Here is a 21966-nt window from a genome sequence, read left to right as displayed (position 1 = left end):
AAATCAGAGGAATATAGATTAAGGAAAACAATGAACAACTAGAATATGTCATACTACATGTTAAATGTAGAACATGAATTAGCCACATCTAGGTATTCATTGAGCATACAAGGTGTCCACAGTCTAGGTGATGAACAGAGTCAAATACAATTGTTTTATTTTATTTCTTCTCCTTGAACTCCTCCTTCTTTTCTTTTTTCACTATAACTAAGATTTGGAGGGATTTAATTAACCAACTATTAATCTCAGAATCATACTAGGTCAGTGAGATCAAACTGTAAGTTCCATAATATTAAAATTAATAGATTGTGTGCAGTGTTTACCAATGTCAAACACACGAATGTCTATGGCTGTATGTTTTACCCACAGAACACTGACACTAAAAGTGTGTTTTTTTCCCACACCAACACCCAATTTTCTAACTTGCTGGACAGTAATTATAGGTTCAAGGATTTATTTCAATTCTGACACTAGCTACCTAGAGTGAGTATCGTACCCCACAGATTATGAACTCACTCTGGCAAGAGTGCCCCCATTTTAGAGACCAATCACTAGTCTCAGGCTTTGCTTACTTCTGACTGACCAAATATACATTGGGACCTCCCATGACCCCTTCTTTGGGTTTGAAAATTTGCTAAAAGAGTTCACAGAACTCAGAGAAAACCATTTGCTATTACCATTTTATTATAAACAATACTGCTCAGGAACTGCCAAATGGAAGACATGCATAGGGCAAGGTACAGGGGAAGAGCAAGGGAGTTTACATGCCCTCTCTGGGAGCACCACCTTCCCAACACCTAACTGTATTCACCAGTTCTGAACCCCTTTGTTTAGGATTTTTAGGAAGGTTCATTACGTAAAGATGACTGTTTAAATAATTGACCATTGGTGATTAACTAGATCATTAGCCCCTCTCCCATTCTGAGATGTTAGGGACAGGGCTGAAAGTTCCACCCCTCTAATTAGGCCTTTTTTTCTATGGTGATCAGCTCCCATCTTGAAGATCTCTAGGAGTTCCCAGCCACCAGAAATCTCATTAACATCCAAAACGACACTCATCTAGAAGGAACGTTTAGGGTCTTAGAAGTTGTTGTGTGAGGAAACAGACTAAGACCAAATATTATAACAAAAGGTGTGTCTTTCAACTCTTTCACTCAGAAAATTACAAGAGTTTTAGAAGCTCTGTGCCAGGAACATCTTCATTTAGGAATGAAAACCAAATATAAATTTCTTATTACATCAGAATATCACAGTGTTTTACCCAGTATCACACTGAATCACATCAAGCTAATTTAAACTTGCTAATTTATTATTATTACTTGCATTCCTTTTATGTAATGTATTATAGACAATTTTGATAGTTTGTTAACTATACCAGATTGTCAGATCATATCTAGGTAGAGAACAAAAATACCCATGAAACGTTATTTTTTTTTATTACTGATTGATTGGCAGTCATGGCTCTATCAAAACTGAGTAATTCCCCTGGAAAAAACATCTATTCCCATACATATACATCTCTATCTACCTACACAGACATATATGCAGGAGAAGACAAAGTGTGTTCATGTGTGTGCATGTTTGTGTATGTCTGAAAAGATATGTAGCTAGCAGTTGCTTTTCCTTATAGAATTACACAAATAACTAATTGACAAGTTTCCTCTTAAAAATGGTTCGAAGATGGATGTGTTGCTTGATTTTAGTTAGACACTGTGCTAAAACCAAATTCAGTAATGACTTAAAATACCAGCAGAAAATTATTTCAACAAAACCTGAAGCAAACTATTCTTAATGGTATAGACTTTCTGATTATTACATACTTGAAGGATCCCTGGAAGCACAAAGTGTAAATATATTATTATGGACTCTCTACCAATTATTTATGCCCTTTTAGTAGAATTCCATTAAAACATTCCTCAATAAATCAGTTTTGTTATGGGCTGTGTTTTATGAAATATCTTTATGATTCTAAATGATTTTGTTCTTATTGAGTGTGTGCTGGAGGATGTTATCTATACTTGTCTATACCGTTGATTAGAAGAAAAAAATTGTTAAGGAATAAAATACAGTGTCAACTAAAATAAACCGTAGAAAGTTGGTTGGATTAATTATGTGTAAATGGCTAAATGTATCAACTACCTATTGTTATGAAATTGCTGGAAAACCAAAATTTTCATAGAATTCAGAACCTCAGCGTCATAAAACAATAAATAGTATTTTTTCCAGAATCTGATGTCGACTCAGAAGTGTAGGCTCACTTGCTCTTGACTGACTTCATTCACATTTTGGGCCTTTGCCATTAAAAGTAATGGCAAAAACCACAATTACTTTTGCACCAATGTATAGGTCGCTCTTACTTGGATTGAGTGGGGTAACTCATTCCCCATGTCTTATTCCCAAGCAGGCTAGTCTGGTTATGTTCTGAACGTGATGACAGAAGTACAAGTGTAAGCAAGCCTAACAGGGCATTTGGTTTGAAAATAATTTTCTTGTGTCATCTCAGCTAGTATTCAAATTTTGGAAATTTGAATGAAGTATGATTCTCAAAATAATTTATAAAAATTACACCACATTCTTATTTTCAAATAAAACCAAATGAATTCATTAATTCATAATATAATTTTAGCATAAAGATTAATACATTAGTAGCATACAGAAATACAGTAAATGAGCTAAATTTTTTTTCAATATTTACTCAAAAAACTTTTAATCATTCACTAAACAAATACTTATTTACTGATTGCTTGAAACTTAGCTAGGTAATATAGCCAATACAGAGAAGAATAAAATATGCTCTATGCCTTAGAGAAGTTCACAGAGTGGTAGAGTGTACTATACATTACTTTTGGAAGCTTTCATCCCCCAGGTGTACATGGCTACTTGTATTATTTATTCTCTGCGCCAGTGTTTTACAATTAATCATAAAAATATCATGTATGGGACAACATTCATGTATAATCATGACTGATTATACAACATTCATAGTATAATCAGTCATGCCTTAGAATCTCCTCGACTGAGTAAATATATGTGAGAGTGACAAGGAAATTGTAAAGGTTGGGTTGAAAGATATAAGAAGGGCTAGATAATTTTCCAATAACGGATTGCAGGCAAACTGATTCCCTCTCTCTGCAATGACCAGACAGGAGCTAAGTCACCAGAGGATACTATGTCTGTGACTTTCAGAAGCTAAATATTGAAGACAGAACCAATTTGCCTAGTTCGGAGAGTTTGGTAGCTGCAGTGGTGAGTCTCCAGTGACAGGCAACAGAAGAGGCACATTCCAATTTACCTGTGATTGCTGTTTCACACTGTTTCTTGAAGGGGCCAAAATACTGGACACATCTGACTGGAAGAATTTCCCATTCTTAAAATCAAGGAGTGGGGGTAGATATTGAGAGGTTCTATTATGAGAACTTTTTCAGCACTTGCACCCCCAAAACAATTTTCTGCTTTAGGAAACTAAGTGACTAGAATATTTAAATTGATCAACTTCAAAAAATTACTGAGAAAATAAAATATCAGGGGAAAAAATAGGATCGTTAACCTTTTTTTATGGTGATGACAGAGGTGGTACAAATATTAAGAAATACTATTGTCTAAAGTGAATGGCATTGTATTATAAGAATATTTCCTGATTTATAAGAGGTGAAAGAAAGAATAATGACGCCTTGGGATGGCTATCCTGTTTCCATTTCTTCCCATTTTTCCTCACTTCTGCTTAGTCAAAATTGTATATCAATACATCTATAAATGTTTCCCAATGAGTTTACCTGGAAACATGCTATTACCTAAGTCTAAGTTTTTATATTTTGTACTTTCTTATTTAAAACATTAACTATATTTGACTATATATTACAGAAATGTTAATATTTTTATCTAAAAAAAAAACCAGAAGAGAAAGAGCTAAAAACAACTGCCCTATAATTCCTTCATTAGTAATTTTCCAATTGTGGTTCATCATGGACCTTCATTTTGCTTACCTATGCAATGGGCTTTTATTTCACTTGGTGTGCTTCTTGAGGAAAATTACTATCATTTATTCATCACAACCCAGCCAGAAATATTTCACACATATTTCAAAATAGTCTGACACATATCAAGGTATAACAAATGTTAATTTTTCTCTCTGCTTTCAAACAGTCAGCTAGTAAACTCATTCCTTCTAATATGATGATGATATGTTCACTAACAATGCTCAGAGAATGAATTGATACATAAATGTGGCATCCAGTTTCTTAAATGCAGTAATTTAAAAACTAACTTTTAGGGAAAGCTAGCATTTGTTTTGCAGAAGTACATCAGAGGTCACTGTGGAGGGCAGAGATGGATGAGGTTTGGTATGGAAACAGAGAAATAAGCAGAATACTCTTCATGTTAACCTCAACCAGTGCAGCTCAACATTTAAAATGCTTTGATTTGGCCCTACCTCGTGTTTCAGTAAAAAAAAAAAAAAAAAAAAAAAAAAAAAAAAACTCAGCTGCAATAACAAAAGTAATATCTGATTGACCTCAGTTATAATCCTGGCTCTGTCACTTGGGAGTTGTTATGCTCTATCTTGTCTCGTGAGGGTCAGGTGATTTAGGCTGTCTTTCTTCATGCATATCCCATGGATCACTCCTACTCTTTTCAAGAAAATTCCTGGTCCTAAGGTTGACCAATTGAAGAGATAAAAATACTCACTTGCACTTTTGCATCATTATACTTGGTGGTGGTGTGAGCAAGAGAATAATCAGATGAAGCTAATTTCAAGTTTTCTTGATTTCTTGGGGAACATCATTTTAACAGGTACACTAATGCTGCAGTTCTTTTCATGAACTCCACGTCGCATTTCCTCTATGATTATTTTAGTTAACAGATTTTTTTCCCTGTGACACAACTGTCAAACCAGGTTCTCAGAATCTCCCTAATTAAGGAATATTTTATTACTTATTTGACTACTAGAAGTAAAAGCTAGGATCTGTATTCACAAAGATAGGTTTTGGGAAAGCGCCATAACATCACTTTCATAGATGGTGGAGCGGTATGAAACCATCTTTGTGTTAAGTGCATCAGATGCTTGATTTTGTGTGAAAAGTGCTAAATTGAGACAAATTCGTGATTTTGACATCTAGCCAGAAAAAAACTTCCATTTTGTATAGGTGAGTTTCAACTTGTAAGCCTAATGATGTGTATATTTCTTTGTCAGTTCAATTAGGTGTGTTAAATCTAAACCTAAACTTTCCATCTGAAATGCAGGCAAAAAATAAAATAAATAACATTGTTTTTATTCAAGTTTTGGGAAAAATCTGAGCTTAAAGAAATACATAAATGACTATTTTTTTATAATCAGAATTAATGCAATATTTACTATTTCAGCTTTAAAACATTTTGGTTCTATGCTTAACATAGGCCATAGTAGTTCTTATGAATACTCTAAATGCAGAGGAAATAGTCATGGTGTCCAAATAATGCTATTATGACAAGAAGTTATAGTAAATCTATTAGATGAAAACTCATCTCTATCATATTGTAATAGAAATGGAATTATAATGAAATTCTATAAATTATAAATAGAAATATTATGACAGACCCATTAAGAAAAGTTATTTTAAATATACAAAAATATAATAACAATGTTACAAGTTATATTTCTTCTAAGAATAAAGAAAAAATATCAATTATTTCCAATAGAAATAAGTCATATATCAGGTAGACGTCATTATCAAATTCATGTTACTTGCTCATATGTTATTTCAACATTATCTTTCAATTATCCTAGCTCCTTTTCATAATAATCTTGAACTGAATTAACTAAATTGTAAAATGGTTTGAATTTCATAATGTCTTTTGGCAGACCTCATTGATTTTCCAGGTTACATGGTCATTAATTGTCAGTAATACCTTCTAATCCAGGTAAAATTGATTATAGTTTAAGCTATTTTCTGTATTAAGAAGCCACTGGTTCCAGTCTAGAGGTGTGACATTATTAATTTTGTTCTGCTACTCTCCAGACAATTAATAATCAGTTTCGCTGCTGCTTTTTCTAATTTTTGCCATAACAAAGACAAAAATGTTGCTTTGTGTGACAGAGAAATATAACACAATTTAGACTTTTTAGTGTTAATGAAAAACTTTTCTTTATGACTTTGTGTTTTTAAAATTCAAAAATAAGGATCATGCAGTTTTAAATCTATTTTAAAATCAATTATGTAGGATGTGCCAAGTGCCCTTTCATTCTGGGTAAGTGTTTATTACAACTTTATTGATTACATCAGTTAGAATTGTCTATAAACCCAAAGACGTGCTATAGGCTTACCTTCACATTTGACCTGGTGGATCTGGTAAATATAAAGTCCGTTTCCTGCAAGACAGAAAAGATAAAGACGATTTATTCCTATTATCTGTTTCAGTTGAATTGAGAGTAACTTTAAGTTTGGACACGCTTAACTATATCATGTTTTTTTTAAGGCTTTAAAGACTTTATGAAAGCAAATGGCATATTGTCTTCATTTCACTTTGGAAGTCCACCCCTGGCATTGCTGTTCAAAGTAATGATATTATTGATATTTATGAATTGCTAAATGATGAAAGAGCACAATAATACATTATCCTTAATTTCACTCCTTCATTCTACCTTAATGACATAAACTATAACTTGTATAAAACTAGGTAAAAATAAGAGAACCTCAAAGTTCATTTGAGAGAGAGAGAGAATATCATGCTCTCCCCTGCAGCTAGGATATAAATTCAAAACATACGCTCCCTCTTTTGCACCTAATGGATTTCACTGTAATTCTCTTCAACAAGTATTTATTGTCTGGTTTCTCAAATTCAATCAATTGATACTTAGCACAGAGTTTAATTGTATTTTCCACCACCATGTACCTTAGAGAGAGCTATTATTAGACTGAAATATTAACTTTAATAACATAAGAAGCATATTATGAAAGAGAAATCTGTGCCAATGGAGTTAGAATGGCATGTCTTTAAACATTTATTCAGCCAATTGGAAAGAAAGTTCTAAGAACCTCTTGACTAAGTATCATGAATATATAACAGCAACACCTAGTGATAGGAACAGTTATTAATGGGAATACAACACTATGAGGAAGTGAAAAGCAAAATAAATATGACTTTAACAGGATAGAAATTTGGGTGGGGGATGTGTGTGTGTCAAAAATTATTAAACTTCCTCTCTCCAAATATTACTTTGATTTCATTCTCTCTCTCTCTCTCTCTCTCTCTCTCTCTGTCTCTCTGTCACACACACACACACACACACACACACACACACACACACACACACACCTCTCTGGGACTCAAATTCTCAGTATATTAGAAATTTCAAATGTGTCCCAATGTTTCTGATACTCTTTTCTTTTTTTCTCATTTGTTTTACTCTCCATGATTCAAGCTACATGTTTCTATTTACCTCTCTTTTAGTGCAAAAATACTCTTTTCTAATGGCTCCACATACTATGTTTTATATACAATAGTACTATATATTGAGTTACAAATTGTTGTATTTCTATGTGTATTCTTAAGACAGAGTCTTGTTCTGTTGCCCAGTATGGAATGCAGTGGCACAAGCATAGATGGGATTACAAGCATGAGCCACTGTGCCAGGCCAATTTGTAGGCTTTTATTTGATTGTCATTTAAATATATATTACAGTTCTCTGGTGAAGTTCTACATTTTGTCATGTCCTTTTACAACATATTTATGACAGGTGCTTTAAATGTGTGACTAGTAAGCTCAATATTTGGATCTTTTGTCAGTGTCATTGTCTATTGGTTCTGATTCATATTTTGCAGAGTATTTTTTACAAAATGTCACACATTTTATCATCTTCTTTCAAGAAGGGTTGAGCTTTATCCTTTGATGGACAACTAGGATAGGAATAGAACATCTTAATCTAATTAGAGACAGAGCTGACTGGTTGCTGGTTTGAATTTTTTGTTAAGCTCTGCCTACCAATAATTAGCATGGACTTTTAGAGTGTAACACCGCAGGAGGTCTGTCTGTGAGTCTATGGAGTTTACTGGATTCTCTGCCTTAGAAGGTTATGAATTCCAGTTTTTGTCTTCTCATCACTATGATACTGTGGTACATTACCATCTGTGTCAGAAGTATACTGCTTAATTTTACAGAATTACAAAGTCTATTAAAGCCTTGTAAAGGAATATTTAACCCCCGCAATACTTTTCTACCATGGTAATGTCTTTTATTCTTTTATTTTTATTTTTGCTTCTCTACCTCTGTAAAATTGCCAAAACTCTACAGGATTGACAGCTACATAGTCTTGGCTACTACTGTTCTCCATCTCTGCCCTGCCCCAAGGGTAAATAATGCCCCCAGGGATAAACAAATAAGGAAAAGCTGAATATCCCCAAGGATAAATAAATAAGGAAAAGCTGAATGTGGCATTTCAACTCATACTCTGAAATTCACTTCTTTTGGAATCTTGACCCATTGGCTCCTTGTTGCCTCACAGTTCTCTGGCAACTTTAAAAAGATGTTTTCTAGTTGTTCTTGATGGAAGGATGAGCCTGACGCAAGGTAGTCATCATGACTAGAAACAAAAGCCCTAGAAAATTCATCTGGATGTCATATGTTTATAGCATTGTAGAAGAGACTGAATAATAAAAGTAAGAAAACCCCATTGTAACGGAGCTTGTAAGTCATATTCAAGCATATGATTTTTATAATGATAATCTATTGCAGAAATTTATGCAATAGGAGATATAATTGAGTTTACATTTAAAAAGGACAAATTCATCACCAAGGAAGATTCATTAGATCAGTATGAGAGTAGGAACTATCTATGAAAATTATAGGCAAGAAGTAATATATTAATTTAATGACTATTTAACAGTTTTCTTTTATATGATAAACACTGAAAGATGATAGGCATTTAAATACTTTACAGCACTTTGGGAAGGGGAGGCAGGCAGATCACCTGAGGTCAGGAGTTCGAGACCAGACTGGCCATGGTGAAACCCCATCTCTACTAAAAATACAAAAAAATTAGCTGGGTGTGGTGGCAGGCACCTGTAATCCCAGTTACTTGGGAGGCTGAGGCAGGAGAATTGCTTGAACTTATGAAGGCAGAGGTTTCAGTGAGCCGAGACGATGCCATTGCACTCTAGCCTGGGCAACAAGAGCGAAACTCTGTCTCAAACAAAACAAAACAAACAAACAAAGCAACAAAACAACAACAAAAACTTTACAGTTTTCAAATTAATCAATTACTCTTATATGTAAGATAAAAACTGATTTTCTATTTCTGATACAATTTGGATTAAAAATATTTACTCACAAAAGTGCTTTAGTAAATATAGCATAATTAACTTTTATTAAATATACATAATTTACTTTATTATTAAACTTTTGGCCACACTACATTAATAGAAATATTCAAACAAAAAATAAATTAAATAGGCATACATATTTGCATATGTCTTTGTTAGCAGCAAGGAATTCCAGTTTCACAGTGAGAAAAACTGGATTTAATCCAAAATGCTGTAACTTCCAAATGATGTAAAATTAGGAAAGTCATTAATATCACTGAGTAAATTTGTTCAACTATAAAATGGGTGAAATATTCCCCTGTTGTAAATGTGTAATATGTGGAAAACACTGAAACATTTTGTGTGACATAACAACAATAATCATTCAGAAATGTACATAGGCAGAAGACTAATTTAATTTAGACATATAGATGTGAGATTTATGGTTAAAAATAACATCATTTGGAGCTTCTAAATTTAAAAAAAGATTTTTAAAATTAACATTAAACATATATATATATGTGTGTGTATATATATATATATATATCTCAAAACACCAAAATACAGAAAACAAATCCAAGACCTTAAAACAGATAATAGAAATGGTTAAATTCTATACAGGTTTTGGTGTTGGCTGTCAAGGTTTTTATTTTTAAATTTTAATTTCTTTTTTGAGACAGTCTAACTTTGTTGCCCAGGCTGGAGTGCAGTGTCGTCATCTTGGCTCACTGCAACCTCTGCCTACCAGGTTCAAGAGATTCTCATGCCTCAGCCTCCTAAGTAGCTGAGATTACAGATGCTCACCACCAAACCTGGGTAATTTTTGTATTTTTATTAGAGACAGGGTTTTGCCACATTGTCCAGGCTGGCCTTAAATTCCTGGCCTCAAGTGATCTGTCTGCCTCAGCCTCCCAAAGTGCTGGGATTGCAGGTGTCAGCCACTGCACTGGATCCTGTCACGGTTTTTAAATTAACATTATTATCATCAAGAAAATTTCAAAAGTAAAATCTCACCAGAGACTTAGAATCAATTTTTCAAAAAGTGAAATGTAATTATTATAACTTTAAAATATGCAGAGCTACTTAAAAAGAACATTTTATTGAAAAGAAAAACTATATCTTAAGATATACTTGATTTTGTATAGAAATTAATTTAGTATAAAATCTAAATTAAAATATGCTGGTATCATTTACATCAGGAGTCCTCAACCCCAGGCCCCAGAGTAGTGCCTGTGTGTGGCTTGTTGTGAATCAGGTGGCACAGAAGGAGGTGAGCAGTGGGTGGTGAGCCTGAGCTCCACCTCCTCTCAGATCAGTCACGACATTAGATCACCATAGGAGTGCCATCCCTATTGTGAACTGTACATGTGAGGGATCTAGGTTGCACACTCTGTATGAGAATCTAATACCTGATGATCTGAGATGAAACAATTTTCTCCTGAAACCATCCCCACCCTTCCATTCATGGAAAAATTGTCTTCTGTAAAACCAGTCCCTGGTGCCAAAATATTGAGTACCACTGATTTATATGATAATTACTCTTGAAAAATTTAGGTTGAGGTTTCTAATACTGCCCAATTATGTAATCTTTACTGAGGTAAAGTTATCATTGAAAACAACTGTGATACTGTTTTGATACGGTGCAGAACTAGTCAACTAAATTTGGGCATGAATTTTGCTAAGAAACTATAATTACACATTTAAAACATGTGTGTATAATATCTTTCCTTAAGTGGTTCACCTATACTGGTGACAAGACTTCTTGGAATTACAAAGCTTCTTTTTACAGTAACAATGGCTTCTCTGTGTCATAATGATCAACAATTCAAACAGCACTGTTATTTTAAAAAACACATTTTTTAAACTTAATGTAACTTTATCCCAAAACAGATAAATAAGATCAAATGACAAACTACACTGAACCATTAGACCTGTCATTTTTTGTACTTCTTCAAGTTTTTTAATTGATTCGTAATAGTTGTACATATAAATGGGGTACATGTGATATTTTGATATAAGCATAAAATGTATAATGATCAAGTCTAGGTAACTGTTGTATTCATTACCTCAAATATTTATCATTTTTCAATGTGAGAACATTCCAATATTCTATTCTAGCTATTTTGAAATATACAATAAACTTGTAACTATAGAAATCCTTCTGTGCTATCAAACACTAGATCTTATTCCTTCTATCTAACTGTATTTTTGCAGCCATTAACCAATCTCTCTTCACCCTTCGTCCTCACTTTCCTTCTCAGCCTCTGGTAACCATTATCCCATTAACTACCTCCATGAGACAAATATTTTAACTCTCACATATTAGTAAGAACATGCAATATTTATATTTTTCTGCTTGGCCGATTTCACTTAACATTATGACCTCCAGTTTTATCCATTGTTGCTGCAAATGACAGAATTTCTTTGTATTTTATGGCTGAACAATTTTCCATTGTGCATATACACCACATTTTCCTTATCCATTGATGGACATTCAGGTTAATTTCATATCTTGGCTATTGTGAATAGTGTGGCAATAAATATAGGAGTGCAGGTATCACTTTGATATTCCTGATTTTCTTTCTTTAGAATATATACCCACAAGTGGGATTGCTAGATCATACAGTAGAAAATATTTGAGCATCACTCATCCAACAATGATTAATGATAAGAATATATAAGGAACTCAAACTACTTAATAGCATAAAACTAAATTATTCAATTTAAAAATGGGCAAAAGATCTGAATAGACATTTCTCAAAAGAAAAATACAAATAGCCACAGGTATATGAAAAAAAGTGCTCAACATTTCTAATGATCAGAGAAATGTAAATCAAAACCACAATGAGATATCTCCTTACCCCAGTTCAAATGGCTACTATCAAAAGACACAAAGTAACAAATGCTGGCAAGGATATGGAGAAAGAACTCTTCTAATATACTGTTGGTGAGAATGTAAATTAGTGTAGCTGCTATGGAAAATAGTATGGAGATTCCCCAAAAAACTAAAAATAGAATTACCATATAATCCAGCAACCCCACACCTGGATAGCTGTCATTTTTTTAATATATTAACATTGATCTGTTAAAGTAACCTACATTTCAGTACTCATATGAAATGATAGTCATTATTAATCTTATATTTTATAGCTCTTTACAAATTAATGAAATACTTTTACGTAACTACAACTTATTGAACCTCTATCAGGATAACCTTTAACAATATAGATTATTCACATTTTTGCAATGAGAAAAGTGATGATTTTGGTACTTAGTAAGGTCATAAATATAGTATAAACATATAATAAGACTAAAATTTGGTCTCAATCTTTTTAATTCCAAGGTCTTCCTTCATAAGCACCATAAAATACCATACCCAGTATTCTTTTGATGCTAGCAACACTAGGAGATAGTTTAGGATTTTTCTACTTATTTCATAGGCATAAAACAGTCATAGAGACATATGCAAATTAGATCATATTGCAGAAAAAATGCTTACCCAGGTCAATTGTTTTTTCTTTTTAATTATAGCTTTTAAAAACTGATTTTAATTAGCACTTACTGACTCTTAGTTATAGTGCGTCTTAATTTTACACAGTGTAGTTTGTCTTGTTTGGATGTTTGCAGTTAGTCACAAACAAACGTAAAAATTACATTCAATACCAAAGTTGTGAAGGAGCACTTTTTCAAATTGTATGCCTGCAAATGAATTGCTCAAACATATCTGTAAGTAAAAATGGTCGACCTGAGAAAGAGAGACATTTTGCTTTGCTTACAAACTAAAAACTCAAACTCAAAGAGTAATGGACTCTAAAAATGAATGTATTTTCTATTATCAATGGCTAGAAGCACTTTGAAATGTTTGATTTGAGGAAAACATAAATAAACAAGTTAGAGTGGGGAAATTCAATTGAAAAATCAAGAGGAGCTTCCTGGATTTACATAAGAGAAAATATCACTTTTTAGATAAGAAAGTTAATTTTTTGCTATTTTAAGACAATCATAGATAGTTAACTTTCTGCAATAATTTAAGCATAGTTTTGTCAAAACTCTAAAGTATTGACCAGATGATTGCTCAATGTCATACTCAGAGACTGAGGAGTCTGTAAATTCCTCTTAAAATAGATACACGAATAATTTTAGATCTTGGCATTTTCAGTAAGACTAAATCTGAATCCAAGGTTATGAGGAAGAGTCACCAGTCACACATAAAGAAAAAATAGTTAATTTGTTTCGCAGAAATAAATGAATTTATGAGAATTTTTCTAAAGTGCTTTGTCATTAGGATAAACAATGTTAAATTATTTTTAAAGTACTCAAAATTCATACTCAACATTCTACATTGAAATTAAGAAAGATAACACAACATGGTATATTTTACAAATGTAATGTAATTTGGATTTTGTATATGGTAGCACCTGATTGACTAGAATTTCAATTCTAACAATTATTGGAGTAATACAAACCTGGATAATTTATTCATTCATTTAGATCAAAGGTCACCATTTAAAGAAAACCTGTTATCTTATATAAGCTGACTCATAAGAGTTTTAATGGCCTACACAGTGAGAGGTGACAACCTGATGGCGACCCTCTCTTGCTCTCAGCGCCTCCTCTGCCTCGGCATCCGCTCTGGCCACGCTTGAGGAGCCCTTCAGCCCGCGGCTGCACTGTGGGAGCCCCTGTCTGGGTTGGCCGAGGCCAGAGCTGGCTCCCTATGCTTGCTGGGAGGTGTGGAGGGAGAGGCACGGGTGGGAAACGAGGCTGCAGGTGGTGCTTGTGGGACAGCACTCATCAAGCGCAAGTTCTGGGTGGGTGCGGGCTTGTGGCCCTGTGGCTGCTGTCCCGGTCAGTGAGGGGCTCACCACCCAGGCCCGCAGCTGCCGAGGGTGCACCGGGTCCCCCGGGACTGCCAGCAGCCCACACTGTGCTTGAATTCTCGCTGGACCTGCAGCCTGCCATGCCGGAGCCCCACCCCCTCACCCCCACAGTGGGCTCCTGCAGGCCGAGCCTCCCTGAATGTTACTGCCCCCTGCTCCTGGCACCCGGTCCCACTGACTGCCCAGGGGCTGAGGAGTGCAGGTGCCACAAGGGACTGGCATGCAGCTCCAACCATGGCCCTGGCACAGGATCCACTAGGTGAAGCCAGCTGGGCTCCTGAGTCTAGTGGGGACTTGGAGAACCTTTATGTCTAGCTGAGGGACTGGAAATACACCAATCAGCACCCTGTCTCTAGCTCAAGGTTTGTAAATACACCAATCAGTACTTTGTATCTAGCTAATCTAGTGGGGACTTGGAGAACTTTTCTGTCTAGCACTCTGTGTCAAGCTAAAGGATTGTAAATGCACCAATCAGCACTCTGTGTCTAGCTCAGGGATTGCACCAATTAGCATTCTGTCTAAATGGACCAATCAGGTCTCTGTAAAATGGGCCAATCAGCGCTCTGTAAAATAGACCAATCAGCTCTCTGTAAAATGGACCAATCAGCAGGATGTGGGTGGGGTCAGATAGGGGAATAAAAGTCGGCTGCCACAGTCAGCAGTGGCAACCCCTTGGGTCTCATTTTGAAATGTGGAGGCTTCCTTTTTTCGGTCTTTGCAGTAACTCTTGCTGCTGCTCGCTCTTTGGGTCTTCACCGCCTTTATGAGCTGTAACAGTCACCGCTAAGGTCTACAGCTTCACTCCTGAGGCCAGTGAGACCACAAACCCACCAGGAGGAATGAACAACTCTAGATGAGCCACCTGAAGAGCTGTAACACTCACCGGGAAGGTTTGCAGCTTCACTTCTGAAGTCAGCGAGACCATGAACCCACTAGAAGGAAAAAACTTCAAACACGTTCGAACATCAGAAGGAACAAACTCCAGACACACCATCTTTAAGAACTATAACTCAACCGTGAGGGTCCGTGGCTCCGTTCTCGAAGTCAGCAAGACGAAGAGCCCACCAATTCCGGACACAATAGGATTAGGGGTGGTGAGAAAGAAATCACTTTATGCTTGGACTTGTCTCATGAACCATGTTTCGTGGGTGAATACAGATGATTTTAAGTGTTAACAGATGGTGCACTGTGTCTCACAACTAAGGAAAGGCTCAAGATAGGCCGCCTTCTGCTAGAGGATAAACAGATTGGAGACTTGCAGGCAAATTTTTATAGCAGTAATAACAATTTTCTAGTTCAAATTCCATGTTAAGGTCTTGAGAATCACGAAAGACCAATAAGTGAACAAAACATAGAATAAACACTGTAACAAAAATGGGAAATAGAACAAAGAGGGAAATCACGTTATTTCTGATCCTTAGAGAATAAGAAGGACAAAATGAGTACCTCAAAATCTAGAATTAAGATAAAAGAGATTGTAGAAGTCAAGTTTTGTGACCAAAGGAGAAAGAAACTTAAGAGATACGGGAAAGAGGAAGTCAGCCAAGCTACAGTGGTTGAAATTTGGGGGAAGGTAAGCCAATCTTACACAGCCCAGATGAAGTAAGATGAGGTCCAAGTCCAGCAATGTACAAGATCAGTTAGGAAAAGGCATTTGGAATATATTCGAAGAGGAATGGGATATTACTGAAAAGTTAAATCATGGAAGTGATGTGATATGATTTGTGTTTGTAAAAGAGCACTTCGGTTGCTTGGTGAAGATTGAGTTACAGGAATAAATCAGAGAAACCAGTTAGGAAGCTTACAGTCATGTTGGTGGAGATGAAAATTATTTGGTTTAGAATGGTGGCTGTATGAAAGATAAGAATTGAAGTATTGAACAACTGTTTTTAAAGCTAGAGTCCAAAGAAAAAACCAAGAATGAGTCATAGGATTTTATCTTAAGCAAATGGATGGGTGGAATTTTTAAGTATTAAGATGGCAAATATTGCAGTATTTGTCAGAGTTAGGAGGAGTAGGGGAAAAAAGCAAGTTTTGTTTTAAACATGGGTATCCAGCTGGAGAAGATGTCTAGTAGTAGGCAGCTGAATACATGGAATTTTCAGTTTAGAAGTGTGTGTGTGTGTGTGTGTATCTTTGAAAAAATATATTGTAAATATATGCATATATGTCTATATACAAATGTAACTACTTAAGAGTCCAAAGAACTTTAAAAACATGGATTTATACTTTACATCCAGTCACCCTGATCAACTCTGCACAACACACTACCTGGCTTAATTATAAGAGAATATATTCACTTTAGCAGTGGGTCTGCTGTACCCTCCATATTGTACTTTGTAAATACAAAGTGAAGGAAAGAAAAATTTGAAACATTTTTAGTGACTTCTCTAGTCGTAATATAAATTGAATTTAATGGGGGATTTTACATGCTTAGTTTAGTAATATTTTAAAATACAAAATTTAGCTAATCCCAAAGAAAAATTTGACAAATTGGACTGCAATGAAACATTATAAATATTATAAATATTTCCTCCTTCAAGTAATATGTTACAATTTCATATCCTTTTGGTGAATTCAATTTCATAGTTTAGATGCTTTAGATAATTTCTAATATTAATGTCAAATAAAACGGTTTAAGTCATGTGATTTTTTTCAATTGTTTTGTATTATAAGCATAACTTCCCTGTGACTCTGTTTTTGAATCTTCTAATCAACTTCCATGATGTTATTATTTAATTATAGTATTTATTTACATCATCTTCAAGGTTATTTAGAATATTTAGATGATGTTAAATATCATGGAAAAATTTCTTCATATCAGCTTTAAGTTTTACACTTTGTGAAAAGTACACAAAAATAATGCACCCATACAATGTGTTCAACACAAATGTTTTGGTAAATACTGCATAAGATTTTAATATGCATGTAAAACATATAAATACAATTTTATTATAGAATAACATTATTAAAACCACTGCACCTTGCATTGGTATTGGTAATATATAGTAAAATAAATCATAGACGGTATTAGTGTTCTTAGAGAAAATAATTGCACACGCTCTGAGCAATCTAAAAATTAAACATTTTTGTACATTTAATAATGTAACATGTAGACCAGAAATGATTATTTTTCTATCTAAGCAAAGTACTCTTCCTTTCTCAATTTAGTCACAAGAATATACATATAAATATAAATTTTAGTATGTTCTTTATTTTATTTTTAAATTTCCATTTATTTATTTATTTATTTATTTATTTATTTGAGATGGAGTCGCTCTCTGTCACCCAGGCTGAAGTGAAGTAGCATGATCTTGGCTCACTCCAACCTTTGTGTCCTAGGTTCAAGTGATTCTCATTCCTCAGCCACCTGAGTACCTGGGATTAGAGTGTGCCCCACCTCACCCAGCTAATTTTCATATTTTTCAGTAAATACACGGTTTTGCCATGTTGGCCAGGGTAGTCTCGATCTTCTGGCCTAAAGTGATCCACCTGCCTCAGCCTCCCAAAGTGCTGGGATTACAGGCATGAGCCACCACGCCCAGCAGTATGTGTTTTAAATCACTCAGATAAACGTGTGCTTTAATATATAGCTAGCCATTTTTTTTTTGCAAAAATAAAATAAAATATGTATTAGGTCTACGCTTTTTAAATATCAAACTAAATTCCAAATGAAATTAAATACTTAACTATTAAAATGAATCTATAAAATGCTGTATGTTCTTTCTTTTGAAAGATACATGTTGATGACGACAATGATGATGATGCTGTTGTTGATAAACAGGTGGATAGATGATAGACAAAAGAAATGAAAGAAAAACAAATTTCAATATACCCATAAAATACTCTTTAGAGTTAAAATTACATATGTTTAAAAATACACACACACAATTATATGTATATGCTTGGCTGTTTTGGAATATAAACACAGTGAAAAGCTGTACAAGGTGCATACAATCCAATGATACAAGTAGGCAAGAGTGAAGTTGTAAAATGATAAGATAAAGTTTTGACATTAATCATATTACATTTATGTATTCATAAAATTATCTGGAAGAATACATGTATAGGCTTAAGTGTGGGAATATGAAAGTAACTTTTTACTTATCTGTATATGTAATTCTATTTGGTTCATTTCAGTTTTTCAACAACCATATACTACTTCACTTGAAAATGAAAATGATAAAGAACAGTTCATTAATAGCCCACACGCTTCATCCTAACTTGAATTTCAATAGTATACAATAAGCTTTATGATATTCTCTTTCTTTCTATCAGTGTTTTAAAAAAATGCTGATATTTGAAGCAAATTCGAATTGAAATAGGCATTTTATATTGCCAGCTTTATTAATATATGATTAACAAATAAACTTTGAATATATATAAGGTATATAATGGGATGTTTTGATATACATTTTTAGTGAAATAATTATTAAAATCAACCTAAGTAACATATTGTTCTCTTTATATGGTTTTGTGTGTGTGTGTGATACAACATTTGAGATCCACTTTCTTCACCAATTTCAAGATACAATACAATATTATTAACTATAGTCACCATGCTATGTATTAGATCTCCAGAAATTCTTTATTCTGCCTAACTAAAACTTTGGATCCTAAGACCAACATCTCCTCACCCATGCCCCTGAGCATTATCAACCACCATTTTTCTATGTTCTATAAGATGAATTTTTGTATATTTTGCATGTAAGTGAGATTATGCAGTATTTGTCTTAAAGTGCCTGTCTTATTTCAATCAAACTCTTCCAGGTTTATTTGTGTTGTCAGAAATGGCAGGATTTCCTTCTTTTTAAAGGGTATTTTTAGTAAGATAACAATATCCATATTGTTTAGCTCCCACTGGTAAGTAAGAGTATATGGAATTTTAATTTCTATTTATGAGTTATTTCACTTAAGATAATTGCCTCCGGTTCCACCCATATTGCAGCAAAAGAAGTAATTTCGTTCTTTATATGGTGCATAATATTCCGTGATATAACACATTGTATTGCCCAATTATCCATTGAAGGATATTTAGGTTGATTTCATGACTTTTCTATTGTGAATAGTGCTGTGATAAACATATGAGTTTAGGTGTCTTTTTTATATACTGATTTCTTTGTTTAGATATCCAGTAATTGTCTAACTGATTGATGAAGGAAATGGTAGTTTTATTTTTAGTTCGCTGAGAAATCGCCATAATGTTTTCCATAGTGATTGTACTAATGAACATTTTCAACAACAGTGTATAAGCATTCCCTTTCCTTCACATCCTTGCCAATATCTGTCATTTTTTGACTTTTTAAAAATAGCCCTTCTGACTTGTGTAAGATGGTAGTATGTTGTGGTTTTAATTTGCATTTTTCTTATGATTAGTGATGTTGAGCATTTTTTCAAATGTTTGTTGTCCATTTGTATGTCTTCTTGTGAGATATGTCTATTGTGTGTTTTGCCCACTTGTTAATAGGATTATTTGTTTGTTGTTGCTGTTGTTGTTGACTTGTTTGGGGTCCTTGTAGATACGGAATATTAGACTGTTGCTGAAGGCATAGTTTGTAAATATTTTCTCCCATTCTGTGCATTGTCTGTTTATTCTGTTGATTATTTCTTTTGATGTACAGAAGGCTTTTGGTTTAATTAATTTCCATTTGTTTAGTTTTATTTTGTTGCATTTGTTTTAAAGTCTTAGTCATAAATTATTTTCCTGAGCCAATGTTCAGAAACATTTTTTTCCTAGGTTTCCTTCTAGTACTTTTATAGTTTCAGGTCTTACATTTGTCTTTAATCCATTTTGAGTTAAGTTTTGCATATGATAAGAAACATGGTCTAGTTTTGCTCTTCTGCATATGACTAACCAGTTTCCCTAGAACCATGTATTGAATATTCTTCTCCAGTATATATGTATCTATATATATATGTTGTTGTTGTTGTTGACGCTGTCAAAGATCAAGTGGTTGTAGGTTTGTAAATGTATTCCTGAGTTTTCTATTTTGTTCCATTGATCTATATGTCTATTTTAATTCCACTATCATGATATTTTGGTTAATATAGACCAGTAATATAATTTAAAGTCAACTAACATGGTACCCCCAGCTTTATTTTATGTAAGTATTGTTATTCTTGTTTTGTTAGGAATGCTGTGGCTGTTAAGGCTCTTCTTCCATTGCATACAAATATTAGGATTGTGTTTCCTAATTATATGAAAAAAATGATGTTGGTAATTCGATAAGGATCACGTTGAATCTATAGATTATTTTGGAGAGTATGATCATTTTAGCAATAATTTTTCAGTGGGAGTTTCTCATGGGAGCATGAGATGTTTTTCCATTTGTTTGTGTCATCTATGTTTTCTTTAATCACTGTTTTATCATTTTCCTTGCAGATTGTTTATCTCCTTGGATAAATATATTTCTAAGTATTTCATTTTTTATAGCTATTGTAAATGAAATTAAGTTATTGGTTTAGCTTACAGCTTGATCATTATTGGTGTATATGTATATGCTACTAATTTTTGTATGTTGACATGGTATCTTAACGCTTTACTGAATTCATTTATCAAATCTAGGAGTCTTTTGCAGGAATATTTAGGACTTTTTGGGTAGAAAATCATATCATCAACAAACAAAAGTCATTTGACTTGCTTTTTAAATAGTCTAGATTACATTATTTCTTTCTCTTTCCTGATTGCTCTGGCTAGGACTTCCAGTACCATGATGAATATGATGGTGAAAATGGGCATTCTTGTCTTGTTCCAGTTCTTAGGGGAATTGCTTTCAACTTTGCCCTGTTCAGTTTAATGTTGGTTTTGGGTTTGTCATATATCATTTTTATTATTTTGAGATATATTCCTTCAGAGCCTAGTTTGTTGAGGGTTTTTATCATAAACATTGCTCTATTTGATTGCTTTGCCTGCACATATCGAAATGATCATATCATTTTGGTTTTTAATTTGTTTTTAAATGTTTCTGTTTATGTGGTGAATGACATTTATTTATTAGTGTATGCTGAACCATTCTTTCTTCTATGGAATAAAAGCCAGTTGATTCTGTATTTTCTTTTTGATGTGTTTTTGAATTTGGTTTCCTAGTATTTTGTTGAAGGTTGTTGCATCTATATTCATTAGGAATATTGGTGTGTAGTTTTCTTTTATGTTGTGGTCTTTCCTGCCTTAGCTATCAGTGTGATACTGGCTTCATAGAATGAGTTAGGAAGGATTACATTCACCTTGATTTTTTGGAATAGTTTCAATAGGATTGCAACCAGTTTTTCTTTGCATATCTGGTAGATTTTCACTCTGAATTTGCCTGGTCCTCAGCTTTTTTTTTTTTGTTGGGAGACTTTTTATTATCTATTCAATCTCACCACTTGTTATTGGTCTATTCAGGATTTCTATTTCTTCCTGGTTCATTCTTAGGGGGATTTATGTTTCCAAAAATTTACCAGTTTTTTCTAGGTTTTCTAGTGTGTGAGTGTAAGGATGCTTATAGTAGTCTCTGATGATCTTTTGTATCTCAGTCGGTATCATTTGTAATGTCTCCTTTTTCATTTCTGATTGTGCTTATTTGAATCTTCTCTCTTTTTCTTGGTTAATCTAGCTAGCTGTCAATCAATTCTGTTGATATTTTCAGGGAACTTTTTGTTTCATTGATCATTTGTGTAATTTTAGGGGCTCAATCTCCTTTATTTCTTCTCTACTCTTTGCTATTTTTTTTTCTTCTTCTAGTTTTGGGTCTTTGTTGCTGTTGCAGTTGTTTGAAGTTCAATATTAGGCCAATTTGTGATCTTTCTATTCTTTTGATGTGGACATTGAATGC

The sequence above is a fragment of the Macaca thibetana genome, chromosome 15 (assembly GCF_024542745.1).
Source record: "Macaca thibetana thibetana isolate TM-01 chromosome 15, ASM2454274v1, whole genome shotgun sequence".
In the NCBI taxonomy this organism is placed as follows: Eukaryota; Metazoa; Chordata; class Mammalia; order Primates; family Cercopithecidae; genus Macaca; species Macaca thibetana.
Note: the sequence above shows the minus strand (reverse complement) of the source record.